The sequence below is a fragment of the Cottoperca gobio genome, chromosome 13 (assembly GCF_900634415.1).
Source record: "Cottoperca gobio chromosome 13, fCotGob3.1, whole genome shotgun sequence".
Taxonomy (NCBI): Eukaryota; Metazoa; Chordata; class Actinopteri; order Perciformes; family Bovichtidae; genus Cottoperca; species Cottoperca gobio.
The window spans coordinates 27,389,132-27,406,552 of record NC_041367.1 but is presented as its reverse complement, the minus strand read 5'-3'; positions in this window follow the sequence as shown (position 1 = coordinate 27,406,552).

Here is a 17,421-nt window from a genome sequence, read left to right as displayed (position 1 = left end):
AATTATACTCATTAATGTCAGCTACATGTACATGTTCTTTAGGCTCCTGAGGTCTTGTCTACCACATGTTAACCATGCGCTAAGGAATCATCGGACTTGCTATCAAGACTGCTTAGTTCTTTTTTTCAAAATGCTGCCTAAAATGCTGAATATTGTCAGAATGGGTTTCTTTTTCTTTCTCAGGATGACACGGTAGATACAAGACGAGCATGCATCCTAAAGTCTTTGTTCACCTACGTCAACGAAGATCATGAGAAACATACTTGTTTTCGAGTTACTTGTGAAGTACACTGGGTGTGACTAAGTAGCCATCTACAGGAAGTATTTATTTGCTTGATATGTTGCACAAATGAAGGTGGATGACGAAATTAATAATTATATTATAAACAACATAAATGTTATATTATATGACACAAAGGATCTGATATTGATAAATCGTAAAATATGCATCCAATACTTGCCAACCCTTTTGATTTGTTTCCATATCTCCCTGCTGTTCTTCTGGAGTTTCAATTCCCCAAATGTTTACCCACTTTAATGAAATATAAAAAATTGCCAATCCACTATATTTATTAAAAACATAATATCAGTTCTGATTGTATTTTTTTAAATGAAGTACTTGTGCACAGACAGATACTAGTAGCTCTGTTTATAAACAGACAACATATTATGTTAATCACGTTGTGAAAGTGCTTATTACTAATGCAATACAAATTGGATTTAGCACTGTGACGCTGCCGTTAGAGCTGTGACGACGTAAGCATAGATTGCTTCTTTTTAATTTGCCAGAAAGTGTCAAAATGACAATTCGCTGTTCAGCAGGTTTGCATTATTACATTACATTACAGGTAATTCAGCAGATGCTCTTATCCAGAGCAACTTACAGTGAACTAACTATAGGGACAGTCATTTAAAAAAAAAATTGTTTATACTGCCATTACTTTCTGTCATTACTACTGACAGGGAATATTGGGTATATCACATTTATTTATAGTAAAGGCCAATAGTTACATGGCCTTTTTATCAATAAATATTGTCCGGCAGTGGCAGCTGTTCCTAGTTCTAGACTCCTGGTACTAGGATGGGTTAAAAGCAGAGAACACATTTAACTGTGTGTGCTGTGTGCTTTGCATATGTGACCATTAAAAAGAGGGTTCCATCCCTCCAAATCTTAAATATCTCCAAATGCACAGTTTGTGAACGCCTGGTGTTACTCTTAGAAAAACCTGTCTAATAAGTTAGGTTTTTGTCCCTTTTATCTGAAATTTTAACCTGAACTTGGTAACACTTGGTGCTATGTTCCTATCGTGTTTTCCAGCTCAAACCTACCAGCTATACCCATCTTCAGGAATCTTTTTCAACAACAAACTTCAGGCGGAGTGTATTTTCTTCAAACTCAGTATATTCAGACCACTATTACTCAGTGCCAGAAGCACTTGGAGTGATTCTTCAATGTTGAGACCAAAATCATGCAGCTAGTGCAAATGGTTGAAGAGCAGCTTTCAAATTACTTTGGGTATGTCGTTTGTAGGTACTTTCGGGTAAATTCGCCCACCTCTTAAGAGGTTAAAGGGTGAAGCACCTTTTTGTCCGCTCCGGACAACTATACCATAACTGTATGGATAAACGCGTAATGTTTTTAACACACAAACACACATTTCTATCAATGGTAACGGCACTGACAGGCGCACTACATTGTGAAAGAAAACATGCAGAGCAGCCGTCAGCAGACACGGCCATGGTGTTGTGTTTTGTTGGTATTTGCACAAGTGCTAACCAAAGTCGTACCGGGCGGACCGGGTTTCTGCAGTTTTCTACAGAACAGCTGATCCAAAAAAGTTCACTGCACCCCCTCGGGTCCTCAGCAACACACACTGCAAGCGTGAAGTTGATGGGTCCGAAGGTTGGCGAAATAATCAAAACTCAGTGTATATATACACACACAAAAACATCGTCATTATAGAGTTCTGCGTAGGATATTCCTTTGTTTCCTTGCTTTAAACTTCTCCAGAAGCCTCTTCGTCTGTGCATTTTAGGCATTAAAGAAGAAGAGTTTCCGGGTCACAGGAGAGATGACACGAGGGAGCGTAGGTTAGTGTAATGAATAGCACCCAAGGGAATTACATGACAATTAGATACTTTGCTTAATCCGTGTATGAATTTATACAGACTATTTCAAAAAGCATACAATCTGACAAGAGAACAGTTCTGCGTGACAAAGTATTGGTGAGTTTGGACTTTTGAGAATTTTTGTATCCTTTGGTGCAATATATTGAAATATTGATATTACTGGATTCACAAATAATGATAAGGCATGAGTGATAAAGAGGCAGACATGACCAACACAGTATTTACAGTCAGAAGAGATATATGGGTTTAACCCTCTGCCCCCCCCCCCACACTCGTGTAGTGTAGACCTGCTGATGTAGTCGTGCAGCTCGCTGTGTCTGAGGCTGTGTCATCTCTGCTTCTATTTGCAAGGTGTTTATTCTGTCAACGACTTGAGTGTTTGCCCAGCTGGCACAGACTCCGGATCTGGCAGCGCCAATGCGCCACCTCCCCTCGAGAGATCTAGAGACTCACGGGGGGGGGGGAGGAGGAGGAGTTATTGAACTAAATAGAGGGAGCAAGATGCTGGTCCTCCCCTTTGTCACTCCGTCAGCACCATCTCCCTCCTTCTGCACCAAACTCTTTTCCAGAGAGTATGTGTAATGTGGCAAGCCGACCTGCATGAGAGTGAAGCTGCAGCCACTGCCATATATGCACACCCCCACCTCTCCTCCCACAGCCCTCCCCCCAGCCAAAGTGGGGCGGCTTAGCCCCCACATAATCCCTATTGACTGCCTCTTGCTTTGTCTGCCAATTCTCAGCATTGGATTTGTCTCACTCGATGATGCGCTCCACTCCACTTCTCCCACATTAATCCATACTGTTATTACTTTTCAATACCAATGCTAATTATTGTGCCCCCCCACAAACAAACACACACACACACACACACACACACCTACCCATCTAACCCTACCCTGACATTGCCATACATACAGTTTTGGACATAAAATAGCCAAATGAAAACAAATGACTTAAGAGCTATTGATGAGAGGCCAAGAATGACAGTAATGGAGTTAATTCCATCCTGTAGCTGCTGACAAAACAATTGGTGGCTGCAAAGCGAGTGTGAAATAACGTGGGATACAGTGCTGAGTAAGGCAGCATGGCGACATGAGGAGGCCATCCTCACTACGCTGTGATCGGAGACGCATGTGTGTGTCTGTCACACATGCCCTCATTTCTGATTGTCAAGGTAAAAATAATGTAAAGTGCATAATTTGTGCATTTGTTCCAGGACAAAACCCTAATTGCACTGGCTGAGTTGAAGCATAGCGCATTGATGACATATTGTTATCTTAAAGATTAATTTTGTAGTTCTGAGCCAGCTGCTGCAAATAAATAGGGGCCAGTATTTCACCTCTACTACTGGGTCTATATAATCTAAATTCATCAATCATCAAAACCATCAGTTATTAAAAAAACAACTATAGTATATGAACCTGTTTATATTTTAGTTGTAATAGTTTGTATATAGTATTCTTTTCTTTTTATGTATTTTATTTTATTTTATTTTTGACAGCTGTCTCTCTCAGACACATTTCATTATACCGTTGACCCTGTGCCTACATATGACAAATGAAACTTGAAACGTTGTTATATTTATAGTATTCTACGAGTATTCTAATGTATTCTTTGTATTGTGTATTGTATTCTACAGCTATATATCTTTCTCTTCTAGTGTTAATATATTTACTGTTTATTTGTTGATCCTGTGTCAGTCAGTCAGTCATTCAGTCAGTCAGACATTCAGTCATTTATTCAGTCATTTAGACAGTCTTTCAATCAGTCGGTCAGTCAATCATTTAGAAAGTCAGTCAGACAGCCATTCAGTCAGTCATTTAGACAGTCAGTCAGACAGTCAGTCAGTCATTCAGCAGGTCATTCAGTCAATCATTCAGTCAATCATTCAGTCGGTCATTTAGACAGTCAGTCGGTCATTCAATCAGACAGTCAGTCAGACAGTCAGTCATTCAGTCAGACAGTCAGTAAGTCATTTAGTCAGTCAGTCATTTAGACAGTCATTCAATTGGTCAGTCTTTAGGCAATATTACGCATAATTCAACCAGACTGCTGATACTCTGAGAGTCGGTCTAAATATCTCTGCTATTTTATAATCTTCAAGTGGAGCTTAGATGTGTGTTTACTGTGGCACTGCAGACTGTACGCTCCATGTATGTACCAGCACCAGGAGCAACATCGAGCTGATGGAGTGCTGGGTCTAACCTGTGTAATGGCAGCAGCAGAAAGTTTGACAATCCGGCTGGAAGTCAGCTAAATTGGTGCTATTTGCTAACTGCTAATGTAAGATCTGTCTGTCTCCCAGCTGCCGTACTTCCGGCGGAGCAGCCCCCCACCAATGGTGAGGACGAGCCGAGGATGCGAGTCATTTTCTTGTTTCTGCCACTATGGATTTAATCAAAACAAACTTCTAAATACTGTAAGTGGGTTCACACACAGGGCAGCAGCCCAATCTTATGGTTGAAATATTGTTATTTATTTATGGTAAGGGAAATACAAAATTGAAGCAGTAGGTGACAATTCAATATATAATGCAGTATAATGAAGTAAGTTAATGTAACATATACAAATACATATAGGTTATATGTATAAACAACTATATTCGTCACATATACTGTATCTCAAAAACATTTTTATACATACATAAACACATTTGTATGGGCTAGACATATATAATAATAGATTTTATTTATTGTCGCACTTTTCATTTGCATAAACAAATCTCAAAGTGCTACAGAGTAAAAACGATGAGCAAAATATACATAAAAAAAAAAAACATTTGATAGACAGACAAGACAACACTTATATGTTCATATATAGGAATTGTTCTAATTTCCAATTGGTTTAATTTATAGTTTGTATATATATGCTTTTACTTTGTACGTACTTATATTTCATTCACACTGCCATATGGGTGGACACGCTCTAAATTTAATTTTGGCATGCTCTTTAGACCATGTGTGATTGTTTAAATAGGACCCATGGTGTCTTCAATATGGAAGTGATAAAAGTGATAGAACCTAGAAACTGTGGCACTTCTTTATTTAACCTTCTTTCATTCCAATGATTTAAATTCTCTTGCAACCACATGAAGGCACAAAGTCCTCTCAAGGAATCATTTGTTGTGGTGTATGTGAAGAGTATTGTCAGACAACATTTGTATGCAGGTCTGTGTTTGTGTTCATGTTCAGTATGTTTGCAAATGCACATCTACTGTTAAACCTCGCGATTACAGACTGTAAGCATACTAGGGGCTCTGACCGGGTTTACCTGTCTCCTGGAGCTCTGGGGTTGCCCTGGCCTCCAGGACAGGTTGTCCATCTGTCACTGATCCCAGATGAGTCCTGTTAAGCAGCTTTGCATTGGGCCCAGCCTGTAGCAGCCACAGTCGCTCAGGCTACAAAAAAGCTGCTGCCAATGGCTGTCTGCTGTGTGTGTGTGTTTGGTTTAGAACTTAGTTCTGGTCAGCCCTCACATTGCAACAGGCTCAGCTATGGTTCAAGTGATGTTTGAAATGGTGCACAAAGTAACGTGTGATACATTTTACTTACTGAAATTCAGTCTCTTTTTAAGTTATTTTTTCGGGGTTTTTATGCCTTTAATGATAGTGTAGTGAATATTAAGAAAGGGGAAGAAGGGGGACGGCATACAGCAAATGGCCACGGGTCAGACTCGAACCCCGGACCGCTGTGGAAAGGACTCATCCATTTATACTTGGACCAGCCCAACAACTTAAAACATCTTATGAACTTGGTGGAGATTTACTTATGTGATACATTCACAGAGAATTGATCAGACAGAGGCAGATAGGAGGCTGATGTGACCTGCCACTTCTTGAACCTTTATGAATGATTGTGCAGATGCATTATTTCTCACCACAATTTAATTCAGGCACTGATTTTTAGAAGAAATGTGACAGGTGTTTTTTTTAAATCATGTGTCGGAAAGGTTCATGTCTTGCACAGCCGACTGGAGATGGCCTTTATCTCAGGTCCTATAGCAATGGAGCCTATCCCAGTATGTGCTAGGTGGAAGGCAGCAGAGTGAGCAAACAAACACATAAACTGTATGGAAATTCAACTTTCCACCTGACCTGATACTGGCAGAGTTTTAGTGTTGACAATTTATGAGGGAAAGTTAACGCTCACTCAATGCATGTACAAGTGAAAAAGTGTGAAGACAAATTTCAAACTGAATTGCAGCACGTACATACTCAAGTCTGAGCATGAGGGTTCACCCACTGGAGTGCTGATGTTTTGTGTTGGTTCATATTATTTCAGGACAGAATACTGAGCACAGACATTCAGTAGACATGGGAAGAGCCACTTGACCAGCCAGCAAACCACACACACACACACACACACACACACACACACACACACACACACACACACACACACACACACACACTCACCTTTTTCATCCATGTGTTTTTCCCTCCTGTGTGATTACCTACCCCACCCTAGTTAGTTTTACCTGTCCCTTATTTCCCTTCCTCACTTGTGTATTTGTCTGTGCCAGTTGTCTTGGCATGTGATATGGTGGATCCGTTGGTGTGAATGTAGATTCAAGAGTTCCTGTAGTGAGTCTCCAAGGACATATCCCTAAGAAGTAGTGTTCCTTAAATGATCACAGGTGGATGGAAGCCTAAAGGGTCAAACACATTGTTAAGCGTTGACAAAACCCAAGGCTGCTGAATGTGAAGCTCACTAACAGATCCAGATCCTTGATGTTCTTGGCCGGAACTCCTGTAGATAATCTGAGCCAGGCCAGGTTTTTGTTTATCCACTTCTAATTATACACAATTCTGTGAGGCAAGGCAAGTCTAGTCATGTAGATGTAACCGATGTATAAATTATAACATGTTTTATATTTCACAAACATCCATTTGTGCATATATTGTTGTAATAATACACTTTTTGTATATATTTATTTCGAGGAGTCTTATTTAGTTAAATATGCTTTTATTTTGATACTTCTGAAACCGGCACTTTCTGGAGGTTCGCGCCACTTTTCCGGAGACTGTTGGAAGGATCTGCTGAAGAGAGGTGTGCATGTCAAAAAAACCGTGACTATGATGTTACCGTATGATGATGACTTTAATGTGTTTCTTCTGTTTCAATGTTAATTTATGGACAAATTAAGGAGAAAACTAACAGTCAGTGACAATACATGCTAGTTGAAAAGGCAGAAGTTCTCCATTATTATTTCCTGGTTCAACACAACACAATGCAGAGTCGATCGTGGTGTCAGTAGCAGACCGGCTACAGTGGTGCCGTGACCTAGATTCACAGTGCTTCAGACTGTTTCTTCGTCGTTCCTGAGGCTGTGGATCAACACCAACTTGGTCACCAGAGGTTGCTGCACACCACACATTTACTTTCATGTACTAAAGTAAGGTAAGGTATTACATTGAAGAAGAAACAATTTTGGAAACTGTTTTTATTTTTCTCTGTAGTTTGACATTTATCGTTTTGAAGGTATTTATTGTGTACTGATTTTTGGAATTTGGTATACAAAGTTGAAAATGACATATGGTACTGGTAAAATGGATGAGGATAATGTTCAAACTGACAGTTTTAGTTTCGGTTTAGATAACACATTGAGGTGCTGTCTAAGTTAATGGGCAAGGCTAAAGATATAGTGAGGATAACTCTGAGAAGCAGGCCATCAATGAAGCATCAAGACAATCCAAAAATAATCTATGACATCCTCAGACAACAGTTTAGTGATGTAACCTATTCATGCATGCCCATGGCTGATTTTTATAGTACAGTTCTAGTGACAGGAGAGACTCCTTTTCTGGCTTCGGCTTAACAAGGCAAGAAAAAAGAAAAAAGGAAAATGGAGGATCCTTGTCAGGAAGTAGCCATGATGTTTGTCAAATACTGCCCAGATTCCACCCTGGCTGCTGTTTTCAAGTTTAAGGCACCAAATAAATGGACAGCTAGTGAAATCCAAGAGCATATTGATCGCTACCAAACTGAAATGAAAGAGCAGGTGCTCTCCAAGTCAAAGCGATTCAAACTAGGGACAGTTCATGTTCAGGCTCCAGCTCCTGACATTTCAGAGACACCATGTCACTCAGGGGAACCATCTATGCAAGGTGAGCACAGCCCAGTGTCTAAGCCCTCTTGTAGTGATAACTGTATGAGCATGTTAGTCGGTCTTTTTGACCGAGCTTTGTCACAGAACAACCAGGCTACACACAAGCCACTCTCCTCTGGTCCGTTTCAACATAAAGCCTGCAGAGTATGCCAATCACTGGATCATTCCACTCTTGCACACTGCAGGGAAGAGCGTCTGAGCTTAGCATGCTTTGAACCAAACCACATTAAGAGGAACTGTTCTAACCGTCAGACTGGCCAAGGTCCTCGTGCTTCCCCGCCACAAAATGCCCAACATTTAAACTAGCTGGCCCGCATTTTGTGAGGGAATGTGTGGGCACCAAAGTAGAAATCCTCAAAAGTGGCGATATTGAAACTCACTATATAAAAGCATGTGCAGCAGCACCAGCCAGTGCTAAGGTTATAGTGCAAAATACATAGAGAGTGGGGCCCACTCTCTGTGTATCTCTTTGATGGACTGTTTTACACCACTGACAGCATTAATAATTAGTTTCAGGACCAGGGGATGCTTTACTCTGTACCCTCAGCGAACAGGCAGATCAGAAAATGTTGAGTGAGAATGTTCTTTCAGATCCCATTCATTTGAGTCAAGATATTGTGCTGGTAGGCTGTGGAGGGACACTTAGCAAGCCCAAGTGTATGTATGAAATGGAAATAAAATCTATGGGGAGAGCTGTGTTGTGCCTGTCCTTGTAATGCCTGGCCAACGTGACGATTTAATCATAGGCACAAATGTCATCAGATTTATCATGCATCAGCTGAAGATATCCAGTGATTACTGGCGTCTTGTTTCTAGTGGCAATCTTCTCCCAGAGTGTGAACAGTTCCTTGATCTCATGGCAAACTCACCCAGGTGGAGAGGCGAGGAGCTCCCAGATAAAATTGGAACAGTTAAACTCCGGCAGGCAGTTTAACTATTGGCCAAGCAAGAACATCTAGTATGGGGTAAAGTTGCCAAGTAACGTTCCCATGTCACCAGGCAGTACAGCCATCGTTGAGCCCACCTCTTCTAAGTGCATGCCTGGGAACATCACACCATTGTGACGGATGGATCCCTATAAAAGTCACAAATATGTCAGACAAACCCATCACCCTGAAAAGAAACAGCAAGCTGGCTGATGTTTCCCCCTGTCTAGCTGTTGAAGAGTTTGAGGTTTTTCAGGGTACCAGCAAACCTGATAACACTGAGGGGGAGAAAAACCATGAACATGCTATGCCTACGGATGTCAAGCAGCGCCTACCACAGGTGGGACTCACTGACATTGATATTGATCAGTGTCACGTCGGCCAAGGAGGAAAAGAGAGGTTGGTCGGGCTGCTTGAAAAGTACAATGACATTTTCTTTAAACATCCAATGGACTGCGGTGAGGCCAAGGAGTTCATGTACCGCATCAGGCTTACTGATGAGAGACCATTCCGTCTCCCTTACCGGCGGGTGCCACCAGCCCATTACCAGAAACTGCGACAGGTTCTTTCTGAAATGGAAGAATAGGAGCTCATCAAGAAGTCAGTAAGTGATTATGCCTCTCCCCTCGTACTTGTGTGGAAAAAAGATGACAGTTTGAGGCTCTGCACAGACTTCAGATGGCTGAATGCGAGGACACTCAAGGATACGCACCCACTGCCACATCAGTCAGACTGCTTGGCTGCCCTTGCTGGAAACATCTACTTCAGCACAATGAATCTGACTTCTGGCTTTTATAACATTCCAATGGCAGAGGAGGACAAGAAATACACTGCATTCACTACTTCAATGGGACTGTATGAATACAACAGAATGCCACAAGGTTTGTGCAACAGTCCCGCTTCTTTCATGCGCATAATGCTCAGCATATTTGGAGATCTGAACTTCAGCATAAATGATAACATGTTTTATATTTCCCAAACATCATTTGTTCATATTTTGTTGTAATAATACTCCTTTTTGTATATTTATTTCGAGGAGTCTTATTTTGTTAAATATGCTTTTATTTTGATACTCCTGAAACCGGCACTTTCTGGGGGTTCGTGCCACTTTTCCAGAGACTGTTGGAAGGATCCGCTGAAGAGAGGTGTGCATGTCAAAAAAAACCTGACCGTGATGTTACCGTATGATGATGACTTTAATGTGTTTCTTCTGTTTCAACGGTAATTTATGGACAAATTGAAAAGGAAGAAGTTTTCCATCGTTGTTTCCTGGTTCAACACAACGCAGAGTCGATCGTGGTGTCAGTAGCAGACCGGCTACATAGAGTCGTACGCTGCGGTGAAAATGTGGCTTTTGGACCTTTCTCACCATGCTGTCCCATACTAGTCCACTCCCCGGAAACCTCCTTCTGCTCAGATGTGTTGTCCCCTTCTGCGGAGTCGTTGGTTATGGAAAGGGTGAAGAGATGAATAATATATAAGAGAAGAAAAATAGTTATGCAACCAATTCAGTAAATCTACATTTATTTTTGCAGCACATTTCTTGCTCCCATATCAAAATGCAATAAAAGAGAGACAGGGATTGATCCTTGGGGAACGCCCTGTCCCCGAGATAGGACTTCAACCACTTTAAGACTGTGCTTGGGAATCCAACCCACTTTTCTCGTCTTTCTAGTAGTATTGTGTCGCCAACCAGGTGAAAGACAGCACTAAGATTCAACAGGGACTGGATTTGTTCCTTGATGAAAGGAATGATGGTCTTGGTCCTGCCTGACGCCCACGTTAATACTTTTTTTTTTGGATACACCGGCAAGCCTTTTTATTACATCACCCTGGATTCATAATTTTTTAATACATCAAATCAAATTTATTTATATAACCCAAAATTACACATTTGTCTCAGTGTGCTTTAAAGACAGTACAGGATACGACACCCTCTGTCCTTAGACCCTCGCATCGCACAAGGAAAAACTTCCTAAAAGAAAGAAGGATCCCTCTCCCAGGACGGACATACGTGCAATAGATGTGTCGTGTATACAGGATAAACAACATAGTACAAATACAACATTTGACAGAAATGATGTGATCAAAAAAGAGAAAGTATGCATGAATCCACGATAATGTCAAAAAGGCTTCCCGGTGTCCAGCAGGACCAGGGCAGCAGGCGCAGCCACGATTCCTGATCCTGACGTAAACTTTATCAGTGGCAACCTGCCACATGAGAGACCGAAACTCCGGGGATGATGCCATGGATGCTAAGTTAGTAACAAACATTTACATAAATGCATACTGATAGAGAGGGAGAAGAGGGGAGAGGGAGGGGAGAGGGATTGGAGGAGAGAGAAAGAGGAGGAGGAGAGCAGGGAGGTGTCCCCCGGCAGTCTAAGCCTATAGCAGCATAAATAGGGGCTGATCCAAGGCAAGCCTGAGACAGCCCTAAGTATAAACTTTATCAAAAAGGAAAGTCTTTAGCCTGCTCCTAAATGTGGAGAGGGTGTCTGCCTCCCGAACACAAACTGGAAGCTGGTTCCACTGGAGAGGAGTTTGATAGCTGAAGGCTCTGGCTCCCATTGTGCTCTAAGACTGAGACTCTAAGAACTACAAGTAACCCTGCATTTTGGGAGCACAATACTCTAGTTGGTTTATAAGGTACTATGAGATCTTTAAGATATGCTGGAGCCTGACCATTAACTGACCAAAATAATGTTTATCCTGTACACACAACAATGTTGTATGAATCTAAGATTTTCCTTTGAAATGCTTTAAATAAGCTACATTTTAAGATTACATTATATTACTTTCATTTGGTAAAGAGTGCATTCAACTGGAAAGGATCAAAAGGTCCAAAAGGAGACATGTTCCAATGTTTGCCGTGATTCAAATATTGAATGTTTGATTATATTGTACGTATTGTCATGAGCCCTCTCCCTGCCTGGTAACACCACTAATTGTTTTCAATTATGTGCCACTCTGCTCCCTGCTCTCTCTACTCTGTCTGATTACCTCCACCTGTCTCTGCTCTGCTCCACCCTCGTTAACCTACCAGCTGCACTGCATTTACCACTCATCATGCCTTGTATAGAAAGCCCTGTTTTTCAGTCCACACTTGTCAGATCGCCTGCCTGCCTGCCTGTGTTTCAATAAATCCTTGATCTCGAAATTGCGCTCCTGGGTCCTCGTCTGTCTGTCCTGACAGAACGATCTGACCATCATGGACCCAGCGCACGCCCAGACCAGCATGCAGGTAGAGACTGAGATGTCTGCCCTACAGCGACTGGAACGCACTGAGGGAGACATCAATCGGATGACCGGCGATATCGCTTCCCTGCTCCAACTCAGCAGCCAACAACAACAATTTAACCAGCAGCAACAACAACTACTAGCCCAAGCCCTGCTGCTACTCACCAATGCGGCCACTCCTGCTTCGTCTGTTCCAGTACCGTCTGCCCTACTCCATCCCGCTGTTGTGTCTTCTCCAGCTGCTTCAGGGTCCAACGCTGCAGTTCCGGCAGTACCGCCTCCAGAACCGAAGATTCGCCATCCGGAACGCTTTGACGGTGACCCGAAGCAGATCCGAGCCTTCCTGACCAGCTGCCGAGTGCAGTTCGCATTACAGCCCAGGACCTTCTCGACGGAGGGAGCCAGGGTGGGTTACGTCATTACCCATCTCACCGGCCGAGCTCGGTTGTAGGGAGCGGCAGAGTTCGACCGGCAGACCCCAGCCTGTGCCTCCTTCAGTGCCTTCGAAGAGGAGATGTTAAAGGACTTTGACTTAGGTTCAACAACAACCGAAGCATCACAAGCACTGCTGACCACCCGCCAGGGCAATCGGACGGTGGCTGACTTCTCCATAGACTTTCGTACCCTGGCAAGTCGCAGCTTGTGGGACTCCGAGGCACTGGTGCACGCCTTCCTCCACCGGCTGGCGGACTACATTAAAGACGAACTTGTCTCATGAGCAGCCCAAGACACTTGATGACGCCATTGCCCTTGCCGTTCGCATTGATCGGCATATCCAGACCCGCAGAAGAGAGAGAGGGCGTCTGAGTCAACCAGCCATCCGCATTCGGGGGGAGTCCTCCACGTTCCACCCCCCGCCTGTCAAGCCCCAAAGCCAACTTAATCAACCTGAGACCATGGAGATTGGTCGCGTCTCCCTCACCCCCGAGGAGCGACGGCACCGTCTAGCCTCAAACCTTTGTCTCTACTGCGGTGGCGAGGGTCATCGTGTCACCACCTGCCCGTCAAAAGCCACAGCTCACCAGGTGTAGGGGAGATCCGGGTGAGCTCAATACATCTTCAGTCTCCCCCCATCCGAAAACCCCTGCTTCAGCTCCGCCTTCGACTTTCCGACACAACTCACACCCTGGCCACGTCTCTGCCACCACACAGACCATATGACTGCGCCATCGACCTTCTGCCTGGCACCACACCCCCGAAGGGCCGTCTCTACTCGCTGTCAGCCCCAGAAAGAAAAGCCATGGAGGACTACATAAACGACTCACTGGCCACCGGCATAATCCGTCCATCATCTTCCCCCGCAGGAGTGGGATTCTTCTTTGTCGGAAAAAAAGGATGGCTCTCTCCGTCCGTGCATCGATTACCGGGGCTTGAACGACATTACAGTCAAGAATCGTTATCCTCTACCCCTACTCTCCTCTGCCTTTGAACTGCTGCAAGGGGCCACAGTGTTCACCAAGCTAGACCTTTCGGAATGCCTACCATCTGGTGCGGATGAGAGAGGGTGACGAGTGGAAGACTCCGTTCAACACTCCAACAGGACACGACGAATATCTCGTCATACCGTTCGGTCTCACCAATGCCCCGGGAGTGTTCCAGGGGCTGGTAAACGACATCCTCAGAGACATGCTCAATAATTTTGATCTTTTCAAAGACTCAGACAGAACACACTCACCATGTCCAGTTGGTTCTACGCCGGTTGCTGGAGAACTCTCTCTTCGTGAAGGCAGAGAAGTGCGAGTTTCACGCCAAGTCTGTCTCATTCCTGGGTTATGTGGTGACCGAAGGCAGCGTTCAAATGGATCCTGCAAAGGTGTCTGCTGTGATGTCGTGGCCGGTTCCAGAGACCCGTAAAAAACTGCAGCAGTTCCTGGGGTTCGCCAACTTTTATAGGAGATCCATCCGGGGTAACAGCACAGTGGCAGCACCACTCACTGCGCTGACCAGCGTGAAACAGCCGTTTCAGTGGACAGAAGCCGCTGACAAAGCCCTTAAGACCCTCAAAGCTCGTTTCACCTGAGGCCCTATTCTCCAAATGCCTGACGCTGGACGGCAGTTTGTGGTGGAGGTGGATGCTTCGGATGTAGGAGTTGGAGCGGTGCTTTCCCAACAAGCAGCAGAGGATGGCAAGATGCACCCCTGTGCCTTTTATTCCCGTAGACTGACTTCAGCAGAATGCAACTACGACATCGGCAACCGCGAGCTACTGGCCGTCAAGCTCGCCCTCGAGGAGTGGCGCCACTGGTTGGAGGGGTCTAAAGTTCCGTTTGTGGTCTGGACAGACCATAAAAACCTGGAGTATATCCAGACAGCCAGGAGGCTGAACTCCCGCCAGCGTCGGTGGTCATTATTCTTCACCCGTTTTAACTTCACGCTCTCCTACCGTCCTGGCTCCCGCAATATCAAGCCCGACGCACTCTCCAGGATGTTTCAGAAGGATGACACACTGACAACCATCCTCCCAAGCCCCTGTGTTGTTGCTGCCTTGACCTGGGACATTGAGGAGCAGGTCAGAGAAGCCATCCGGAACCAGCCGAGCCCCAGTGCATGCCCCTCTAACCTTCTCTTTGTCCCAGCAGATCTGAGGTCTCAGGTGATTCAGTGGGGGCATGACTCTCGCCTGGCCTGTCACCCCGGAATCACACGCACCCTCCATCTGCTCTCCCAACGTTTCTGGTGGCCGTTGATGAGGAAAGATTTCCAGGAGTTTGTTAGAGCTTGCCCCACTTGCAACCAGCACAAGACCCCCAGTCAGCCCCCAGCTGGGTTACTCCAGCCTCTGCCAGTGCCCATGCGACCCTGGTCCCATATCTCCCTGGACTTCGTTACGGGCCTTCCGCAATCTGAAGGAAACACTGTCGTCCTCACCATCGTTGACCGCTTCAGTAAAATGACCCACTTCGTGCCCCTCCCAAAGCTGCCAACTGCAAAGGAGACCGCCCGGGTGGTCTTGGAACATGTGTTTCGAGTCCATGGTCTGCCCAGGGATATTGTGTCAGACCGAGGCCCTCAATTCTTTGCGCTCCTGGGTCCTCGTCCGTTTGTCCTGACACGTATATTACATTTTAAAAATATTTTCATACATTCAAACTAATTTAAAAGCACTTATAATATATGATCATTCCAGATGTTTTAGCTAGTCATTTACTTATTTTAAAGTGTTAGTGCTGTCTCACAAAAGACAGTAAATAGCACTTTTACAAATGAAATACCGCTATATATTCACATAGTGTACACTGGCAAACCAGAAGAGGAAAGTACTGATCCAAGCAGTTCTGTTGTTAGAAAGAATGTTTCAGAAATATGAGACAGGCTGAGTGAGGCCACTTAAAGGATAATTGTTGGAAAACTGAAAGAGTGAAATAGCCTCTGCCACATTACTGCAACTTCCATCCAGATCGCTCTGAGCAACATATCACAGCCTCTGACACAAAATACAAGGTTTCTGAGATTTTGACTCGTGATGGCTACAATCTACTTTTTCCCAGCATCCGTAATGGTACCACATATACGTATGTGTGGTGGTACTGTGTGTACCGTGGTACAGTAGTGGTAAGACTTTATGGGTGGATATTGTGGTGGTATGTTGTGTGAATGTGGTTTTGTGTGTATGTTGGGGGGAGTCAAGGTGCAGTGGAGCAGATAGCTCAGCTCTATGCATACTAAAACCAGCATTGCCACCGGCAGCAAAGATAGAGCTGGGGGGTGGAGAGTGTACGGATAGTGGTGGGGAGGTGGACAAGGAGGAGGGGAGGGAAGGGAAGGAGGGCGCGACATAGAACCCCAGGGAGCCCCTTCCTTATCGCACCTCTTGGCTCACTTTATCTGATTAGACATGACCAGGAAGACAGAGAGAGAGAGAGAGAGGCAGAGAGGCAGAGAGAGAGAGGCAGAGAGAGAGAGGCAGAGAGAGAGGCAGAGAGAGAGGCAGAGAGAGAGAGAGAGAGAGAGAGAGAGAGACAATGGCAATGGCGGAGAGAGAGACAGAGAGGTAGATTTTTGAAATCAGCTTTATTTGCCGCTCTTCATCTTGCACAATGTACTAAAAAATACACAATAAGTCATATTAAAACACATTTTTCATGAATAAATCAAATTAATGAATTAATTGCATAAGCACATCTCCAAATAAGATGTGTTCATCTGTTACAGAACAGAGCACCTTCTCAACAACCCAAACCTGCTGGAATGTGTCCAGATCTCCTGCCGTTTTATAAAAACTAAAATAAATCAGCAGTCTGGACTTCATCATGTTGCCACAGAATTTAACAGGTTCAACATTAAGGTCTTCCTTCTCTGACTGAAATACACCGCCATCTTGGCCTGGCCTAACACAAAGTTTAAAAGCCGGCACTTGTGTTTTTGCTGACGAGTGAATCTAAAACCCAGAATAAAAACCTGCTTGCTAAAAACCTCTCCACATTTGGTAAAAACAGAAACAATGACAATAGACGATGACAGTCCTCCACTGCTGCAATGATGCCATGGAAGACTCTCCAGTGTATGTCTCTTGGAGAGAGGAGGTTTATAAAGAGACCTCCACGCAGGTCTGGATCCAGTACCCAGACCCAGGTAGCTCCTCAATGGAGTGTCAGTCCTTTGGTTCAGTTTATTTTTGTTCAGTGTTTTTACCATGATTCTGTCGAGGGTTTTCGCTGAGGCCTCCTCCATGGAGGCACGGTGTGTCACGGTGGGGACAAGGTGAGGACTCAAATGCAAGACGGCAGACGACGAGATTAACAAAAAGAGGGCTTTATTCCAAAAAGCTTACAAAATAACAAAAGGTAAAAAGTAAACTGAAAAGACAAACCAGGATGACACGGGGAGCACGAGGAAGCAGGAGGAAGCACGAGGAAGCACGAGGTAGCACGAGGAGACATCTGCAAGGGAGACACTTAGATGTCGATCTGACAAGGAACACTGGGAAAGACAGGGATATATAAACACAAACACTAAATGAGGGGAACGAGACACAGCTGGGGAAAGAAGCTAAAACACAAGGGCAAGGTGAATGGAC